Source organism: Balaenoptera borealis (genome assembly GCF_965194805.1).
Source record: "Balaenoptera borealis genome assembly, chromosome: 7".
In the NCBI taxonomy this organism is placed as follows: Eukaryota; Metazoa; Chordata; class Mammalia; order Artiodactyla; family Balaenopteridae; genus Balaenoptera; species Balaenoptera borealis.
The window spans coordinates 51,505,935-51,526,070 of record NC_138864.1 but is presented as its reverse complement, the minus strand read 5'-3'; the positions used below and the strand labels follow the sequence as shown (position 1 = coordinate 51,526,070).

At 35.3% G+C, this 20,136-nt stretch overlaps 1 long non-coding RNA gene across 1 annotated transcript; it reads right to left on the bottom strand.

The window, feature by feature from the left end:
• Window positions 1-925: 925 nt before the first annotated feature.
• LOC309631849 lies at window positions 926-19,975 on the bottom strand. Its single transcript, XR_014246610.1, has 2 exons — window positions 9,938-19,975; window positions 926-9,610 (listed from the first exon to the last, which is right to left on the bottom strand). It is a non-coding gene; the product is annotated as an uncharacterized lncRNA (long non-coding RNA).
• Window positions 19,976-20,136: the final 161 nt, after the last annotated feature.

Below are 20,136 nucleotides of genomic sequence, written 5' to 3'. Positions count from 1 at the left end.
ATTTAAGAATATTCAACTGCTCTTCTATTCAAGAATAGATTCTACTTTGTGCTTTTCCCCTCTGACATTAAAATTTTCAGCTGCTTCTCCAGATAAAAGGATCAAAAAACAGCTCACATGTTGGCTTTAGTGAAAGATAACAGATTACCATGTGATTTATTCTGCTATAAAACAAGGTGAGAAAAACAATCAAAACTCAATCAGCCTAACAAAAAGGTGATATAGAGAGAACATGTGGTGACTATCAAATGTCAAATAAAATTATTGTCACTCAGGTATTTTTTCAGCTCAGGCTGAATTTCTTGCCTCCCCATTGAAATCCACCAATTAGAAACATAATTAATTGTATACTCCTCTAAACAACAAATGTCCTCCAACAGAGACCTATGACTCTGTACTTTGCTTCCTACCTACACCTACTTGAGATCAATAGACACTGAGTAACTGGGAATTCAGGTAGGTGAGGAGGAAAGGAGAAAGTAAGGGGAGGTGATCTGGATCCCCAGAGAAGGAAATAGCCAGCTCAGATACCACAGTGAGATTCTTTGTGCAGTACGAATGCATCCCCATCTTAACAGCACCTACCCCTCTTTAACTGAATGTGTCTGGCAAAGATGGTTACTTTTTGGTTAGAAAGCATCAATACTTCAATCCTTATAAAGGTGGAAGTAGATAAGTGAGGGGAATGATAAATCGAAAATCCTGGTGTGGGAAACACAACAGAGAGTAGAAGCTAGGGAAGTTCATTACCATGAGGGTGTCGAAGTTTGAGCAGACACTGGAAGTAGAAAGGCAAGAGCTGCCCTTTACTGAGCCATGGCTCTGGGAAGCATGGGTAAGTGGTCTTCAGGTTACATATGAGAAATAATGACTTGCTTCTCAATGAGGAAATGTCCTCAAATGTTATTTACTTAATTGTCTGATATTTATCTAAAAGTGACAAAAAGGCATTCAAGGGCAGAAGTTAGTTAATAAAATCTTCATTATTTTCTTAGACCAGCAGAGGGACCCATTTCTCATGGTAATTTTTTTTTTTACTTCTTCCTCTTTGTAACTCATTTTTGCTATTCATACATGATCCCAGGCCTTCTAATCATTGCTTTTAGTGTTTGGAGCCCCACAAAATGACAATGATAAGATCTTTGATCATAAGTAGTGGTGACCAAGAGCAAGTAAGTAAGGCAGGGTCATCTGCGATAGAAAAATGAAGCTGGGAAAGAGAACTGAAAAGTAGCTGGAAGTAGGGTATATGTTCATAGGGGAGATAAGGGAGAAAGAATGACAAGAGACAGTACTTTAAGAAAGATGAAATAAATTGTAAATCAATTCAGGAGTCATAAGTGATAAACATGAAATCAAAGAAAAGAAGATCCAGAGTAGAAGACTCCTGGGATGGCTCTAGTCATGGGCCTGATGTCTGCAGAGACAAAATCTCCTCTGCTTCAAGGAGAGATTAAAATAGAGATATCTGCTTTGCAAGAAGAAGAGCAGAGAGAAATAAGAAAAAAGAATTACAACGATAATGGGCATTGTAAGCTGTAAAATATTTTCTTCCTTCTAGTTTAGAAGGAAGAGTCTTCCCGTCAGTAGGTCCAAATCCAACTGTAAAATGTGAAATCAGTTTAGTAAGTAGCAACCAACATTAAAAATAAAATGGAAAACAAAGAATGAAGAAACCATAATAGAGGAAAATGGAAATGTAATAAAACAGAATTGAAAGTTTAGGTATTTACTGACATTAAGAATAAATAATTTATGAAACTTGCTTTCATTTTACCTGTCTGTCTATAGATGGACTTCTAACTCTGAATAGGAGTAAAATATATTTAAAATATAGACTCTAGATTACTTCTAAGTTTTCTTCCAGCTCTAAGATAAATATCTTAAATATATTAATATAGTTAATGTATATATTTGAGATATAAATATCTTCAAGATCATTGGATTCCTGGGGATGGGGAGAGCTTATTTCAGGAGACTAGGAGAAGGGAAAACATAGAAAAACACATGATTTCAAAACCAAACTTACATACACAAGGTATCAAAACTGTGTTATAGTCACATAGAATTTTATGTGTATTTTTTACATACTTTTCAAGCATTGTTTTTACTTAATCTGGTCAAGTTATACACTTATTTCAACATAATTAAAAATGGAAAACCTTTTTAGATTCATTTGTTAAGACAGGCAGTTGGAATGGAGGATAGAGGGAAGTAGGAAAAGACAAAGTAAAATTTGAAAGTTATTTTCTTCAGTTATAGCACAGAGCAGCTACCTATTATACTTACTCACCAGGGAATACAAAAATTATACTTTTCTTATTGCATTTCCAGCATCCATCAAATAGGACTTGTAAGGGAGTAAGAAAAGGCTGCTTGCTAAACAAAAATTTTGTGAAAGTGGTAAAACTAAATAAGCTTTTGCTAAAATATTATATACAATTCATGAGCATTTATGTTTCACTATATAAATGTTAATCTTTAAATCAGACACTGTCTCACCAAATGAGGGAATACTGAAGCCTGTTAAAACACAGACAGTGCAGCTGAACCAGGGAAATGGGGGAAAGTATAAACAAATCAAATGCTTAACCTTGCAATGAAGACATGTCAACATAAACATAACCGTACTTCTCACTTTCCTCAAATATACTATTGGCAACACAACGAGAACTAGCTTTGCACTGTGAACGCAGCAGTGGTATTCATTGTATTTCTGAACAGAGCCATTAGATTCTTTACTAGAATTACTGAATAGTGTGAATGTTCATATTTTTACATTCCTGGATATTTTCTTTATGGCAGGAAGTACTAGCCAGATTTTCTTTAAGATCTATATCTACAAAAACAACAAAAAATACTAGGGAATATATCAATGAGTTTTTGTGGTATAACAAGCTACCCTAAAATTTTTGGCTTAAGACAGCAAGCATTTATTACTTCTCACAGTTCTTTGTATTGCTTAGGTAGTTCTCCCTCTCTAGACAGATTTGACCAAAGTTTGATGATCTAGAATGGTCTCACTCACATATCTGACAGTTACCCAGGTGATTGGTCTACAGAGTCCTCATTCAGAAAGGTCTCTAATTCTTCAGGGCTACCCTGGGCCTCTGCATGTGGTAGTGTCAGGACTTCAAAGAGCAACAAGAGAGCAAGATCCAATGTCTAAATAGTTTTCAAGTCTTTGTTTGTATCATACTTGCTAATTTTCCATTGCTCAAAGCAAATCATATGGACAAGGCAAGAATCAAGGGATGCAAAATTTACCCCCTTAATGGAAGAGATGCAAGTTAGGAGAGATATAACATTACATTGCACTTTGAGTTGATTTTTATGTATGGTATAAGTGTCCATTTTCATTTATTTGCAGGTGGATATCCAGTTTTTCCAATACCCTTTGATGAACAGACTATCCTTTTCTCAATGTGTTTTCTTGGCATCCTTTTTGGAGATCAGTTGATGGAATATGTGTGGATTTATTCCTGGACTTTCTACTTTGTTCCATTTTTCTATATGTCTATCTTTATGCCTGTACCATGCTGCTTTGATTAAGGTAGCTTTGTAACATATTTTGAAATCATTGTCATGTCTCCAGATTCATTCTTATTTCTCAAGAATGTTTTAGCTATTCAGAGTCTTTAGTGGTTTTATATGAATTTTAGGATTACTTTTCCTGTTTCTGTAAAAACTGCCATTGGAGTTTTGATAGGGATAGCATTCAATCTGTAGATCACTTTGGCTAGTATACACATTTTAATAATATTAAGTCTTATAATCTATATGGGATATTTTTCTATTTATTTGTCTTCTTTACTTTCTTTAATCAATGTTTTATAGTTTTAAGTATACAAGTCTTTTACTCCTTTGGTTAAAACCTGATACTGTAAAAGTCCTAGAAGAAAATATAAGGGAAAAGCTTTTTGACATTGGTCTTGGCAATGATTTCTTGGCTATCACACAAAAGCACAGGCATCAAACCCTAAAATAGACAACTGGGACTACATCTAACAAAAATACCTCCACAGAGCAAAGGAAACCACAGAATGAAAAAACTACCTGGAATGGGAGAAAATATTTGCAAATCCTATATTTGATAAGAGGTTAATCTCCAAAATATATAAAGAACATCTACAACTCAATAGCAAATATTAATAACAACAGCAACAAGATATTAAAATGGGCAAAGGAATTGAATAGACATTTCTCCAAAGATGACATACAAATAGCCAACAGGTATATGAAAAGGTGCTCAGTATCAAATATCACCTCATACTTGTTAGGATGGCTATTATCAAAAAAACACATAACAGATAACAAGTGCTGGTGAAGTGTGTGGAGAAATTAAACGCTTGTATACTGTTGGTGAGAATGTAAATTGGTACAGTCATTATATAAAACAGTATGGAGTGTCCTCAAAAAATTAAAATAGAGCTAATATATGGACCCAGCAATCCTACTTTTGAGTATATATCCAAAAGAATTGAAATGAAGACCAAAAAGACCTATTTCCACTACCATGTTTATTGCAGCATTATTCACAATATACAAGATATGGAAACAACCTAAATGTCCAATGACAGATGAATAGATAAAGAGAATTTGGTATATACATACAATAGAATATCTTTTAGCCTTAAAACAAAGGAAATCTTACCATATGCAACAACATGGATGAACCTGGAGGACATTATACTAAGTGAAAAAAGCCAGTCACAGAAGGGCGAGTACTGCATGATTGCATTTACATGAGGTATTTAAAAGAGTGAAACTCATAGAAGCAGGGATTAGTGGTACTTGCCAGGGTCTGGGAGGAGGGGGAAATGAGATACTACTGTTCAATTTGTATAACGTTTCAGTTTTGCAAGACAAATAAGTTCTAGAAACCTGATGTACAAGCATAGGGCCTATAGTTAACAACACTATACTGTACACTTAAACTTTCGTTGAAAGGTATATATTATGTTAAATGTTCTTATCACAATTTAATAAAAAGTTATATCGCAAAGGTAAGTGTATAAAGAGAGTGAAATGTGTGGCCATATTTGTAACTTACCATAGGAATTACTTGTATATGATTTTTAGAAAAAGGGCAAAATAAAAGGAGAGAATTTATAACAACAGCATTAAAAAATATATTTTCTGGCTTTTCTTTTGAATTCAAACCAAAATCTTATGTAGGAAGTTGAACATGACTCCTAAAATAGTATCTAGAGGGTCAGATTAGGTTAATGTTCAGAGAGCTCATTATGAGATTCTATACTGATATTGATGAAAGAATATCATTTTCTAGAATTTTAAAGGAACATTTAGAATTTTAAAGGAATTTCATTTCGAATTTTAAAGGAACATAGCAGTTTTCATTTAGAATTTTAAAGGAACATAGCAGTTTTATTTTCCCTTTTGTTATAAATTTTCCTCAGTGAGTGTAGTCTTCTCCCAAACTCTGTGGATAGGGGTGAAGAGAGCAGCAGTTCAAGTTCCAAACCTGCAGTCTCCTCCACGTATCAACTTTTTCCCCACTGGGGATTTTTCCATGTTTAGCATATCCTGGTAGTTCAGATTTTAGTGATGAGAAGGTATGGTGTTTGATTGTGGGTTGGAGGGGGAGTGAAGAAGGAAGGGTGATACAGAATCTCTCTGCTGGGACCTTTGAAACAATTATATATATAGGAAGTTACTTATTTTTCCCGTGGATAAGACCCATCTTAAACTGTCTCATGAGTATTTGGAAACAAACTATGAGCTATTTACCAAACGGAAAATAAACATACCAATGTGTAAAGCCATGCTCATTGCTGAGTTCTCTGTTGGTAATGACATTACATATGCAAATCTCCCCCAATTTATCAGAAATATCCTCATAAAATGAAACTTCTAATTTTTAGGAAAGTTCTAATAAGCATAAAAGAAAGAGACCATAAGAAAGAAAAAGAGGTCTCATATTTCTTTCTAATGGAGTGCTCTTGACTGTGCACAGTGACAGATATAACTGTGAGATTGGCTCTCCTAATAGAGCAAAATGATTCAGTATATAGAACTCAAAATCCGGAGTCATCACACCTGACTTTGAAATCTAGTTTTGCTACTGAGCAACCAATTGTTTAACTACTGTAAGCCTAAACTTTCTACTCGGTAAAATTGTGATAATAATAATAATAATAACAACAGTAAAATCAGTATGGTTTGGGAAAGATTAATGTCATATAAATATTAGCATATTTTATCAGCTATTATTTGTGAGTATTAATTTTACTCTGAAAGACAATGGGACAGTTACCCTTATCTCTCACTGAACGTAAACAACCACAATAACAGCTAAAATACAGAGACTGAGATGAGTCTCAATGCCAAATATATTTCCACTGCACTAAAAAAGTCACAAATATACCTAAAGTTTAAAAGAATGCATAAGACTAATTTCAAAGAGCAGAATTCTCTAAACTCTCCCTAAGTATTCATGGGCTTTGACTTCCAGTCATAATTATCTGGTAGTTTTTCAGGTATTTGGTCTAAAGATTGGTGAATAAGCCTATTCTTTCTCAGGTAAAATTAGATAATCAAGCCAGAGTCTGGAGGATCATCTTCCATAAAGTCATTCCAAGTATTAAAGCAGGAAAACAAGCAAAACCACATATACACTGGTAGTCTGGAAATGAATTAAGTATTTTATAAGTCGCCACACTTCCCGTTTATTGTCTCAAATAATTGACCAGGTGTTCATGGAAGCCAACTTTGCGGTTTCTAAATTCTTTCCATCCTCTCTAAACCCTTGGGGCGATACTTACCTTGCTGAAAGATCAAATTCCCTCAGAGCACAGGAAGAGAGTTGTTTATTATAAGCAGTAAGTGCCAAACGCATTATTGGGAAAAGAGCCAAGATTATTGCACCCTAGTCTGCGTAAATACCTCAGAAGTTTTTTTTGGTGTTGTTGGAGTTTATCTGATTGTATTTAAGGAGACTGTAATGTAATACTGAACATCTCACATGAATATAAAAATCAGGGTAAACAAGAGACACCTTTTTTAGATTAGCTACCTATTCTAACTAGGTAAATAAACAAAAATCAAAATTTTGCAGTATTGCATTTTCAGAAACAGCATATTAGCCAAGGCTTGAAATCGGTCAAGTGTTAGAAGTTCACCTAGCACATCACATTGCTAATATACATGGTCAGGAAGAAACATTTTGAAATTGTGTTAATCCTATGCTAATGAAGTGATTCAAAGTTGAAGAAATAAAGATGGAAATTTTTATGCTGTGTTTACAAATGCTAATTTTTGTAAATGGACAAAGGAAAAGTAAATTTGATATACAGAAGCATTCATGTTTAACTACAGCCTTGCACTTAGAGTTCTTCAAGTCAAAGTGTTCAACGATAGTTAGCAATTTTAGCAGTATCTCTAATAATGTCAATTGATGTATAAAGAGATCATTAAGTCCTCAAAAAACTCTGTTGCGATCATTACCCCTATTAAAGCTTACTGACCTGTATTTCATTTACTCCTAATCTAATTTCTTTCAGTGCTTCTAAGGAGTTAGCTTTGATGGTAAGGTGATTTTAACACCATCAGAATAAGATTAATTCTTTTTTTATTAAGGTAGAATTGTCTTGAGATTTACAAAAGAATTACCCTAAAGTTTATCTTTATTTACAATGGAATAAAAAAAATTAAACACCTCTCCCACAGTATATTTTGTTATGAATGTAATTTATTTAAGTAAAAACTACAAACTTTTTAAGTGAGGGGGCAGGTTTATTTCAATAACACTATGAGGTAAGCTCATTCTTTTAATGTAAAATTACCTAGAAAATTATAAAGAACTAAGCTTTCTTTAAAAAAAGTTTATCTTTTTTATATGATAGAAGGTAAATTTCAAAAATTCATCCTCTTACTGTGTTTTGATATTTCAAATTATATCTTTACAGAAAAATAACATTTAAAGAGGTAATTATATATGGTTTTATAGAAGCCTCTCAGATTGGCTTCTAATAAACAGGATAAAAATTTCAGAAAAATGGCAGAAATTTCACTTCATACATAAGATAGTCACAGGATTTCTACCATATTAATCTTTTCAACTATAATCTACTTGATTATGTCATGAGAAAGACTGAAAAAAGTGATTATTTTAGTAGTTGTTATTCTTATCCATATATAAAATATAAATACAATTTATAAAATATGCATAAGTATATATCAGAAAGATAATTTTCAACATCTTCTGATATATTGTGTTGTTATAGGGTTATAATAAGTCTTCTTAACTAGTGCCTAAACAACTGTGCTCACATGATTGGATATAGTTAGTAGCACTGGTGCTTAATAATCAAAAAGACACTGTATCTTTCTAATTCTGGCTTCAGAAATTGGCAAAGAGATTTCAAATGCTGGCCTTTACTTAAAGAATTAGCTCATACCCTCTCTGACTAAGGCATATAGTTGTATGTGGTAAGAAAAGATAACAGAGTGATATTTATATTTTTGCAATTCAACTGAATTCATTAACGTTTAAGAGATTTTGTTTTGGCTTTTTTTCCCCTTGTTGTATATTGAAGTTTTCTTATAGTATCAATTGGACGACAACTAAACATCAATGTAGCAATTATGTGGGAGAAATATCCTAAAACAGAGGAAGAGAATGTTGTTAATTTCATTTCAACAAAATTGAGGGGTTTCTTGTGATTGATTGATTTAGAAAGTGGCCCCAATTCTTCACCCTGCTCTGTATTTATCCCTTAGCAATACAGCTTTGAAGCTTTTTCCATCATGAAATGTAGTCTGTGTCCCCACTCCTTGGTTCTGGGTTGGTCTTGTGACTTGCTTTGATCAGTAGAATGTGGCAGAAGTAGCTGTGTGGCAGTTATAAGATTCAGAGATTTGTATACCTCTGCTTTCTCTTGGATTGTTGCCAATTCCATGCAACCAAGCACAAGCTACCTTGTTAGAGGATGAAAAACCTTGTGGAGAAGGGCTAAGATTCCTCAACTAAGAGACAGCCATCCCCAGAAACAAAGCTGCCTAACTGACCCAAGCGGAACACCGATGCATGAAGGGGTCCAGCCAGATCAGAAACACTGACGAGCTGAGCCAGCGTAAATAGCTTTGCCACAGAAATAAGGTTTTTTTGCTCTATGTTCCTGAGCATCTTGGTTGTCACGCAGCATTGCTGTATCAATAGCTCAATCTGAGAAGACTGAATTATGTGGGGAAAAAAGCAGTACTGGGTAAACACAGTAAGAACTAGCCCCCAGGTCTCCTATCTGTCTGATCAAAGAAATTCTATTCCAACAGGCAGGGCCTCCATTTTTCCATTTGTATGAGGTATATATGTCATGTGTTGTTTGCGATGAGTGTATGAAGAAATGTTTGATTCCTCAGGGGTCTACTGCTGCTCTGATATTCTGTGGTTCTGTGATCTTTTGCTCAAAAAGTTATATATTTCTCACACTACCCTTCCATTCATGCTCTCACAAATTAATCTGATAAACAAAAGCAAGCTGTTTTTAAAGGTGAGTAACAATATTATTAGAGAAATGCAAATCAAAACTACAATGAGGTACCACCTCATATCTGTCAGAAAGGCCATCATTAAAAAGTCTACAGAGGGCTTCCCTGGTGGAGCAGTGGTTGAGAGTCTGCCTGCCAATGCAGGGGACACGGGTTCGAGCCCTGGTCTGGGAAGATCCCACATGCTGCAGAGCAACTAGGCCCGTGAGCCACAATTACTGAGCCTGCGTGTCTGGAGCCTGTGCTCCACAACAAGAGAGGCCGTGATAATGAGAGGCCTGCACACCGCGATGAAGAGTGGTCCCCACTTGCCACAACTAGAGAAAGCCCTCGCATAGAAACGAAGACCCAACACAGCCATAAATAAATTAAATAAATAAAAAAATAAATAAATAATTTAAAAAAAAAAAAAAAAGTCTACAGGAACTTCCCTGGCAGTCCAGTGGTTAAGACTCCATGCTTCCAATACAGTGGGTGTGGGTTCGATCCCTGGTCAGGGAACTAAGATCCCACATGCAGTGTGGTGTGGCCAAAAAAAAAAAAAAAAAAAAGTCTACAAATAACAAATGCTGGAGAGGGTGTGGAGAAAAAGGAACCCTCCTACACTGTTGGTGGGAATGTAAGTTGGTGCAGCCACTATGGTAAACAGTATGGAGCTTCCTCAAAAAACTAAAAAATAGAGTTGCCATATGATCCAGCAATACCACTCCTGGGCATATATCCGGAGAAAACTCTGATTCTAAAATATACATGCACCCTAATGTTCATAGCAGCACTATTTACAATAGCCAAGACATGTAAACAACCTAAGTGACTATTGACAGATGAATGGATAAAGAAGATGCACTACGTATACACAACAGAATACTACTCAGCCATGCTAACACATATATATGGAATCTAAAAAAAAAAAAAATGGTTCTGAAGAACCTAGGGGCAGGACAGGAATAAAGATGCAGACGTAGAGAATGGACTTGAGGACATGGGGAGGGGGAAGGGTAAGCTGGGATGAAGTGAGAGAGTGGCATGGACATATATACACTACCACATGTAAAATAGATAACTAGTGGGAAGCAGCCACATAGCACAGGGAGATCAGCTCGGTGCTTTGTGACCACCTAGAGGGGTGGGATAGGGAGGGTGGGAGGGAGACGCAAGAGGGAGGAGATATGGGGATATATGTATATGCATAGCTGATTCACTTTGTTATAAAGCAGAAACTAACACACCATTGTAAAGCAATTATACTCCAGTAGAGATGTTAAAAAAAAAAAAAAGAACAAAATAATGCCATTTGCAGCAACATGGATGGAACTAGAGATTATCACACTAAGTGAAGTAAGCCAGATGGAGGAAGACAAATATCACGTGATATCACTTATATGTGTAACCTAAAACGTGACAAAAATGAACTTAGTTACACAACAGAAGACACCGACAAAAGAACAGACTTGTGGTTGCCAAGGGGAAAGGGGCAGGGGGAGGGATGGATTGGAAGTTGTGGTTGGTAGATGCAGAATGGTTAGTTTATTTCTCTAAATTCACATAATAAATAATAAAGCTATATTTCAAACACATGTCTAGACATAATGACCATCCATTCACCTACAGTCAAACAGGGAATATCAAAGCCGGTCCTCGATGCATATCCGACATCTTGACAGATACTGAGAAATATTTTTCAATGACTCCCGCCGCTATATATTTTAACTATGTGTAAGCAAATCCTCCACCAGACCATAATTAAACATCTACTAATTCAACGCTACTTCTCTGGTGAGGAAAGAATATTTCTAAACCAGGATGTGCAGGGGGAGGTGATCAAACAAAAGAAATGTTACTTACTGGCTCTCTTTACATTTAAATCAGTCTCTTGAGTGAAAATTGTAATAAAAAATATTACCAAAGAAAAAAAAAATTAAATCACAGGTACTTCCTTTTTCTTGTTGATACAATACCATCCAGCACATAAGAGCTTTTTGTGATGGTGATGAACATAAGTATTTATTGAACGTCTGCTCCCGTGGTGAGCACAGAGAAGAATAACACAAAAGCTTATCCTCAAGGATGTCATAATTTCATAGAGATCAGCCACCCTTTGGATACCACACTGGTTCTGCAACTAAGCTTGGCCCCAGAATGTGGAGAAGTCATCCTATCACAATAACGTGGACTCTGAAACCAAAGATGGCCATCTGGACTTGGCTGGGGATAGGACTTAGAATCATGGGCCCTGTCTGCAGAGAACTCTAGGGACCTCAATTTCAACTTTTTCTCTTTACAGGTAAGGATGTTGGTACCATTGCAACATGAAAGCAGAGCAAAAGCAACAACATACCAAAGACCAACTCTATCAATAAAAGGTCAGAAAAAAAGATGATAGAGTAACTTCATGACAAATTAAGCATATGAGTAAACTGCAAAACAGCCTGGGTTCACAGAAGCTGTGTGTGTGTGTGTGTGTGTGTGTGTGTGTGTATGTGTATATAGATATATAATATGTAATGTAGATGAATAAAGAAAACACTTGGATGTATACACCGATGTTTTAACAGGGCTCAGTGTGGAGGCATTAATTTTTTTTCTCTTTGCCTCTTGGATTAACCTTTTTCTACAATGAAAAAGTTATTTGAAAAACAAAGATAATTAATAACGTAAAAGACAGGCTATGAGTGACAATGAACAACACTAACCCATGTTCACATTTAATGATTTTCAGTTGACTTCTGCAGACAAATATTTACTTCCTCGGGGACACCTACAGATTCTTAAATGAGCGGGGGAAGCATTTAGGACAACTTAAATGTTAACTAAATAGAAAAACACCTGAAGAGATTATCTGAATCACTTCTCTGAAATAAGCTGAAAGTAAACATTTCTGAGAAAGTAAATTTTGCATAAATTTTCCTCAGGAACAGACTTTACCAATTAAATATTTTTCATTCTACTCAAACAAGTAAGCTAACCCACAAATGCTATATTGATAGCTACTCAATACCATGCAATCAAATCACATTTTTTTCACTCATTCTTATTTCTCACCTTTTGTAAAGTTTCTTTTTCATACACTGAAGGATTTTTGCCATCCTCTTGAAGTACAAGATCAAAAGCTTTCTAGTTAGACTTTATTCTCTAGAGTAATCTCCATTTAAGAAACCACTGTTTAGGGAACCAAAAGAAAATCCCTTTGACAGATTTCTAAAACTCTACCTTCACCTTATTAGTTTGCAATTTGAATTATATTCGAAGAATACTCAACTTTAGGAAACAATTTTTATGCTTCAGATGTTTTCTGATTTTTTTTTTTTTTTTTTTTTTTTTTACTCTGGAGAAGAGCACATAACATAGAATTTACTTTTTAACCATTTTAAAGTGTAAAGTTCAATAGTGTTATGTATATTCACATTGTTGTGAAACAGATCTCCAGAACTATTTCATCTTGCAAATCTGAAACTCTAGATCCATTAAAAAACAACTCTTCTTTCTCTCCTCCACAGTCCCTAGTAACTGCAATTACACTTTCTATGAATTTGACTACTTTAGATACTGCACATAAATGGAAAATACAGTGTCTTTTGTGGCTGGCTTATTTCTTTTAGTGTAATGTCCTTATGGTTCGTCAGTGTTTCAGAATGTGATTTCCTCCCTTTTTAAGGCTGACTAATATTCCATTGTATGTAGTATCACATTTTGTTTATCCATTCATCCCTCAATTGTTATTTAGGTTGTTGCTATAGCTTGGCTATTGTAAATAGTGACACAGTGAACACGGCTGTCAAAACATCACTTCGACATTCTGCTTTCAATTTTTTGGATGTATACCCAGAAGTGAGATTACTACATCATATGACAGCTCACTTTTTAATTTTGAATTTTTTGAGGAGCCGCCATACTGTTTTCCATAGCACTTGCTGTATGTTTTTGATATACCAATATTGTAGGTTTGTATTAAGAAAGGAGACAAGTAAAAGGGAAAAAAATCACACTTTTACTTCTTTCTTTAAAAAATGCAGAAGTAAAACTTCATATAGAAACTTGGAAAAACATACATATGTGTTTGTGACAGTCAAAATAGTTCAGCTGGTATTTTAAAAAAACAGCAACAAATCGAATATTTTCCTATTGAGTCCTTCTCCACCATTTACCTACACTATACTGTAACAACTTAATGCCGATATTCCTTGGTAGCAAGCATTTAAATGCATTATCAATACATGGATAGAAGCCACAAAAATATAATGATCTGAGAACATTTTATAAATCAGTCCCTGCCTTTGTATATACTTTTTTAAAAAGTCACACTGGTAATATAAGGATTGACTAGAAAAATTTGAAAGATGAAAAATTCATATGCCAGAGCTAAATAGGCTATATAAAAATAAACTTATTTCAGAAGTATACATTATATATATTAATATTGACTTAAATAAATGGATTTGAAATAAATGAGCTCATGTCCATGCAAGTTTTGTTTTAAACAATGCCTACTTTTTGAAAATGCCTCAATAATGGTAAAGGCCCCTTTTGTCTCATAAAAGGACAATGTTACTGGATTTAGGACCCATTTAGATAATCCGCTGACATTCCTCTTAGAAAGCTTCTCATGTTCTGAGTTTCTATATCAGTGAGCTAACCATGTGTATTGACTACTTTATTGTATTTAGGCCAAAGAACCATATCAAAATATTATCAACTAAAAGGAAGAGTATGGTTAGACAATTTTTAAAAAGAAAAAAGTGAATTTTGAGTATAGGTATATATTAGGCCAAGCTTGAAATTATAGATTGCTGTTGTCAAGAGAAAAGTTTTAACATTGGTTTAAATTTATGGGTTTTTAGGAAAAACTTAATCAACATAACAACCTATAATCAACTGAAATTTTTATTCAGTTTAGTTTACATTCACAGATATACCTCTTTTTTTTTTCTTAACACCTATTGAATTAATCTGCTAAGGTAATGGCACAGTCAAGTAACTGAAAGAATTTAATTTTTCATGCCGTTTTAGTTGAGAAGTTTCACTGCATCATTCCAATTCTATTTAAACTTGAAAGATAGAAATGTATAACTGGAATTTTTTTTCTTTTTTTTTTAATTTTATTTTTTATTTATTTTTTATTTTTTTTAGCATAAGTCAGATAGTCTTGGTGTTAGGAAGAAGAAAACAGACCTGCAGAATCAGCACTATATTCATTACTGATATATTTGTTTATCCTCCCGTGTGGCCCATTTGATTTTCGAAGACTCAAGTTCCCTGTCTTAGCATTCTTATTCAAAACAAAATGAAAGCATCTTTGTGGATAATTTGAATTCCATTACCTGCTTTTCCTCAATTCATCTAATATAGCAATTTAGAACATAAGCTCTGGAGCCCAGCTGCCTGAGTCACGAATTCTAGCTGCTTCTCATGGGAGCCTCAGCTACTCTGTGCTACGGTTACCTCTACTCTCCTAGTACTTTATTTTTGGGGGGTTGTTGTGAGAATTAAATTAATATTTGAATGCACTTGGAACATTTGAATGTCTGCTACGTGGATAATATAGAATGAACATTAACTGCTATTGTTATTATTTACCTAATGTGTAAATGCCTCATGAAGAATAGAAGCTTTCATTTCTAATACATAGCACTGAACACATATGAATGACAATTTTTATATAATTTAAAGTATTTAAATTATATAAAATATGTAGCTACCTGCTGTGTTAGTTCCCTAGGGCTGTTATAACAAATTACCGAAAACTGGGTGGGACTTAAAACAATAGAAATTATTTTCTCACAGTTCTGGAGTCCACAAGTCCAACATCAAGATGTGGTCAGGGCAGTGTTCTCTTTGAAAGCTCTATGATCTTGGAGGCCACGGCCTAGACTACAATAACAAACAGATTCTTGCGGTTCATACAGATTCTTAGAACATAGACACTAACCAATGGACACTTTGTTAATTTCAACCTACTCACTGGCCAAAATGAATCCAGAGTTGCTGTCCATAATGAGAGAATATATTTTGTGGGTGGTATCCGATTTGGACAAATGAGCCTCTGGCTTGTATCCAGGTATTGAATGTAAGGAGAAAAGGCCAAGAAGTACCCTAGGAGTCTACACTCCGTTTTGCTTCCAATGGAATAGCAGCATGCTTCCTTCCAGCTCCATATTTCACATGCCTTAACCTTCAAACTCTTCACCTGCCTCATCACATTATTGACATCATCTAAAAAGCCAGTTTTCTGTTACTAACCATTATGAATGGGAGAGGGAAAAAAAAGGCCTGACTTTTGGATACTGAGCATGAAAAGATTCAGTGCTCAATGCGTCACTGTCTTGTTTCTTAGGTCTTACATTCAGATAAACATTCGTAAAAAATGGACAGTTATCTAAAATACCTTGTTGAAAACTCATGTCACTCTTTTCAGTGTGTGACAACACACAATACAATAAAATATGTATGACTTAAAAAAAATCTTTTTTGTTTCTTTCTGGTTTCTGGTGTTTCTAGGTATTTCTTGGCTACATGACTCCAGTCTGTGCCTCTCTCTTCTCGTGGACTTCTGCTTCTTTTCCTCTTCTGTCTTTTGTAAGGACAATTGTCATGGGCCCAGGGTCTACCTGGATAGTCCAGGATAATCTCATCTTGAGATACTTAATTACATCTGCGAAAGACCCTTTTTTACAAATGAGGTCACATTCACAGGTTTCAAAAGTTAGGACATGGACATGTCATTTTGGAGGATACCATTCAACACACTACAACTTTCTTCTCTAATATTTGATTTTTATTTAACAGATCCCTCCTCTTTAAAATGGAATTAATATTATTATAACAGAAATAATCAATTCTTTTAATATTTTAATAATTAATGCTTAATTAATACATTTTAACAGCTACTGCTTGTTTAGTAATATTCAACTTACATGTTAGTTTTAGTATTCTTGAGAAAACTATAATCTACCTGATTTTATTTGATGAAGAGAAATTCATTGTGCATGGGTTTTCTTTCAAGTCTTTGAACTAAGGATATACTAAAACTTATAGAGCCAATTTCCCAATTATTCACGGTTGGGCGTTTCCACAATTTGTCTTTCAACTTCAAAATTATGTTATCAGCTTCTTTACTTACACACTGCAAAAATGTTAGTTCTTGTTGACATTGTCACCATCTCCTGTTCACACCCTCCTATATATAATGTACAGTCAAGTACCAGATGGAAAGGCAGATGCTAAAAAATCAAAACATGCAATTAATAGCTTCCTGTCTCTAGGGAATGTTTTAGCCAAAAATGCATAAGGTTTGGAAGAAAAGTGGACGACTTTTATTAAGTTTAGTCATATCCTTGGCTTCTGATCAAGAGTTAATGCTCTCCCTTTTCATCATGGAGGGGAAGGCAGGATAGGATTTGGACAGAAAAGTATAGTGGGGAAGCTCGACAGCTCCAGCTCCAGTTTCAACTGAGTCTGGAGTCATTCCACAGCTTTATCACTTAGAATGAAATGTTTATAGATGAACACCTTTACCATTGCTATAAAAATTAAAAATGTGTTATTTGTAATGTTATTGATTGCTGGAAATTATCCACCAGTAATAATTTTTAATTAATGTATTGCCTAACAGGAAATGTATTTACAAACTAAGAGGATAAGGACTCTTACCTCGAGGCTAAATATGGTATAGGATTCACTTCTGTCTTGTCAAGTGGGCAGAGTGGATTATATTTATGTCAATACAGAGAAAGGAAAAGTTCCATAAAGCTTACAGTGCCATTTAAGGTTCAATGAGATGCTTCTCAAAAAAATGTATAATATCTGCTGTTTTTAAGAAAAGGGAGAGAAATTTTAAAAGGCAAAGTTTTTTCAGAGACACTTTGACTTTATAAAGTAACATGTAAACAGGAAGATAGGTTTTCCCACTGCAAATTTAAAAAAACAGGTATTCTAGAATATCCATTTCATTTGTCCATGAGATAGTAGTTAAAATTATAGCAAATTTTCACCATGCATGACTATTTTAAGTGAAATTTTATTAAATTAGAGCTACGTCTATTAAGGGTTTTAAAAAATAAATCAACTTTCTGACAATTTATTTCACACCTCTCCTTTCTTCCTCTCCCTCTCATTTTCTTTTGTTATTTAACTATACAAAATCTAATTAAAATAATTTAGCAATTATTTATTATGTTTTTACCATTATTATTTATTATATTTATTTTATATGTCTTAAAAATCTAATTTAAGATTGTTTGTTTTTTTGTCTCCACAGGATCTTACTAGAAAAAAAATTCCCTATGCATTATATTAGATATATTTGTACAAAAACAAGAAAACAAACTAAAAACAAACAAAAAAAATGTAAAATCCAGTATCTGAGAATTTTCTAATCTCTTGAGTGCTAACATTTCTTAAAAACACTTAGATGTAATGCAGTTTCATTTACCTTCTTACCAGCTATAGCCTAATAGCCTTACTTTGTTCATATTTTAAAGTAAATGGGAAGTACTTTAAAGAAAAAAAATAGAAAGGAGAAAATCAGCAAGCAAATAGTTCATCCGAAGTTATGATCTGTTTAAAAACTAATATAACTAGAACAAATTATTCACTTAAAAAAAATCATGTTAGACACACAGGACATAATTGGTCTGGAGGGTGTTCCAGGGGAGAGTTCATCTTCACATTCTTGGCAACAGTCATGTAGGTTGTGGTTAATAATAAGAGAATAGGCCAAGGTTTTTCTAAGGTTCTTTTTTTTTTTAATCAAATACTCAACAATGTAGCAACATCTAAGTTTCAAGTACCACCAAAACCAAAAATTGGGGACAACTTTGGTTTCATTTTTATACTTACAGTCTCCTTGTAGCCAGGGCAATAAAGGACACATTTTTGAATCGTATATGTTAACTTATCAAAAAATTTTTTTGAGTTTTTGATGTTCAAAAAGTGAAGGGATCTTTGGTCATGGGTATTTGAAAATGTTTAAGTATCTCTGCAAAGAATTGGAAGTCAAGCTGGTTTAGTTTGTGAACCCTAAAGCGGATGCTGAGACAAAGACTCAGGTGAATGTAGTTTATGTGGGAGCTGATCTTAGGAAACAGGAGTGAGGGAGAGGCGAGATAAGTGAGAGAGAAAAGGGAGGAAAGCCATGAGAGGGCTTCTGCTTTGGACAACTGATGCTCCCCTCCATCGGCTCCCTGCTGAGGAACGGTGTGGTACGTGCCTTGGAATCGTCATCCACCAATTTTTTTTTTTAAAGATTGAATTTTATTTATTTTTTGCTGCACTGGGTCTTTGTTGCTGCGTGCGGACTTTTTCTAGTTGTGGCGAGCGGGGGCTACTCTTCATTGTGGTGTGCGGGCTTCTCCTTGTGGTGGCTTCTCTTGTTGCGGAGCACAGGTTCTAGGCACGCGGGCTTCAGTAGTTGTGGCACGCGGGCTCAGTAGTTGTGGCTCGCGGGCTCTAGAGCACAGGCTCAATAGTTGTGGTGCACAGGCTTAGTTGCTCCGCAGCATGTGGGATCTTCCCAGACCAGATGAAGTCCCTGTCATCCACCAATTTTAATGCACTAAATCTTCTACTAGTTAAGGGTTGACCCTGGGAATGTGAAGTCTAGTACACTTCACTGTTTTAGAGCTGGAGAAACCCTCAAAGACAGACACAGACAGATGCAGGTATTTGCAATGGGGTTGTGTCCCAAGGCTGAAAATTGTTTACCTGAGCTACAAAGGAATATGGAGGAGAGATTCAAGAATCTTCTCCAAAGATTTGGCCCCAAATTTGATCCTGTTATGTATGTGGATGATATGAAGACAAACACATGTTTAGCAAACATCCAATTGACTTTTTTTTTTTTTAAATTGGAAAGGCTGCATTTATTTATTTATTTATTTATGGCTGTGTTGGGTCTTCGTTTCTGTGCGAGGGCTTTCTCTAGTTGCGGCAAGTGGGGGCCACTCTTCATCGCGGTGCGCGGGCCTCTCACTATCGTGGCCTCTCTTGTTGCGGAGCACAGGCTCCAGATGCGCAGGCTCAGCAATCGTGGCTCACGGGCCTAGTTGCTCCGCGACATGTGGGATCTTCCCAGACCAGGGCTCGAACCTGTGTCCCCTGCATTGGCAGACTGATTCTCAACCACTGCGCCACCAGGTAAGGCCCCAATTGACTTTTTTTTTTTTTTTAATTTATTTTAATTTATTTATTTATTTTTGGCTGTGTTGGGTCTTCGTTTCTGTGCGAGAGCTTTCTCTAGTTGCGGCAAGTGGGGGCCACTCTTCATCGCGCTGCGCAGGCCTCTCACTATCGTGGCCTCTCTTGTTGTGGAGCACAGGCTCCAGACGCGCAGGCTCAGTAGTTGTGGCCCACGGGCCTAGTTGCTCCGTGGCATGTGGGATCTTCCCAGACCAGGGCTTGAACCCGTGTCCCCTGCATTGGCAGGCAGATTCTCAACCACTGCGCCACCAGGGAAGCCCCCCAATTGACTTTTAAATATCAAAAATGTTGGCCCCAGTTTGGGGGAGGAAGAAGATTACAGAGCTATTCTGAGTATTTTCTAGAGATTTTATATTTATATTTTTAGTAATTTTCTGGTAGAAGGAAACTGCACAATAAAATGACTTGGTTTGTTAAAAAATATATATATTT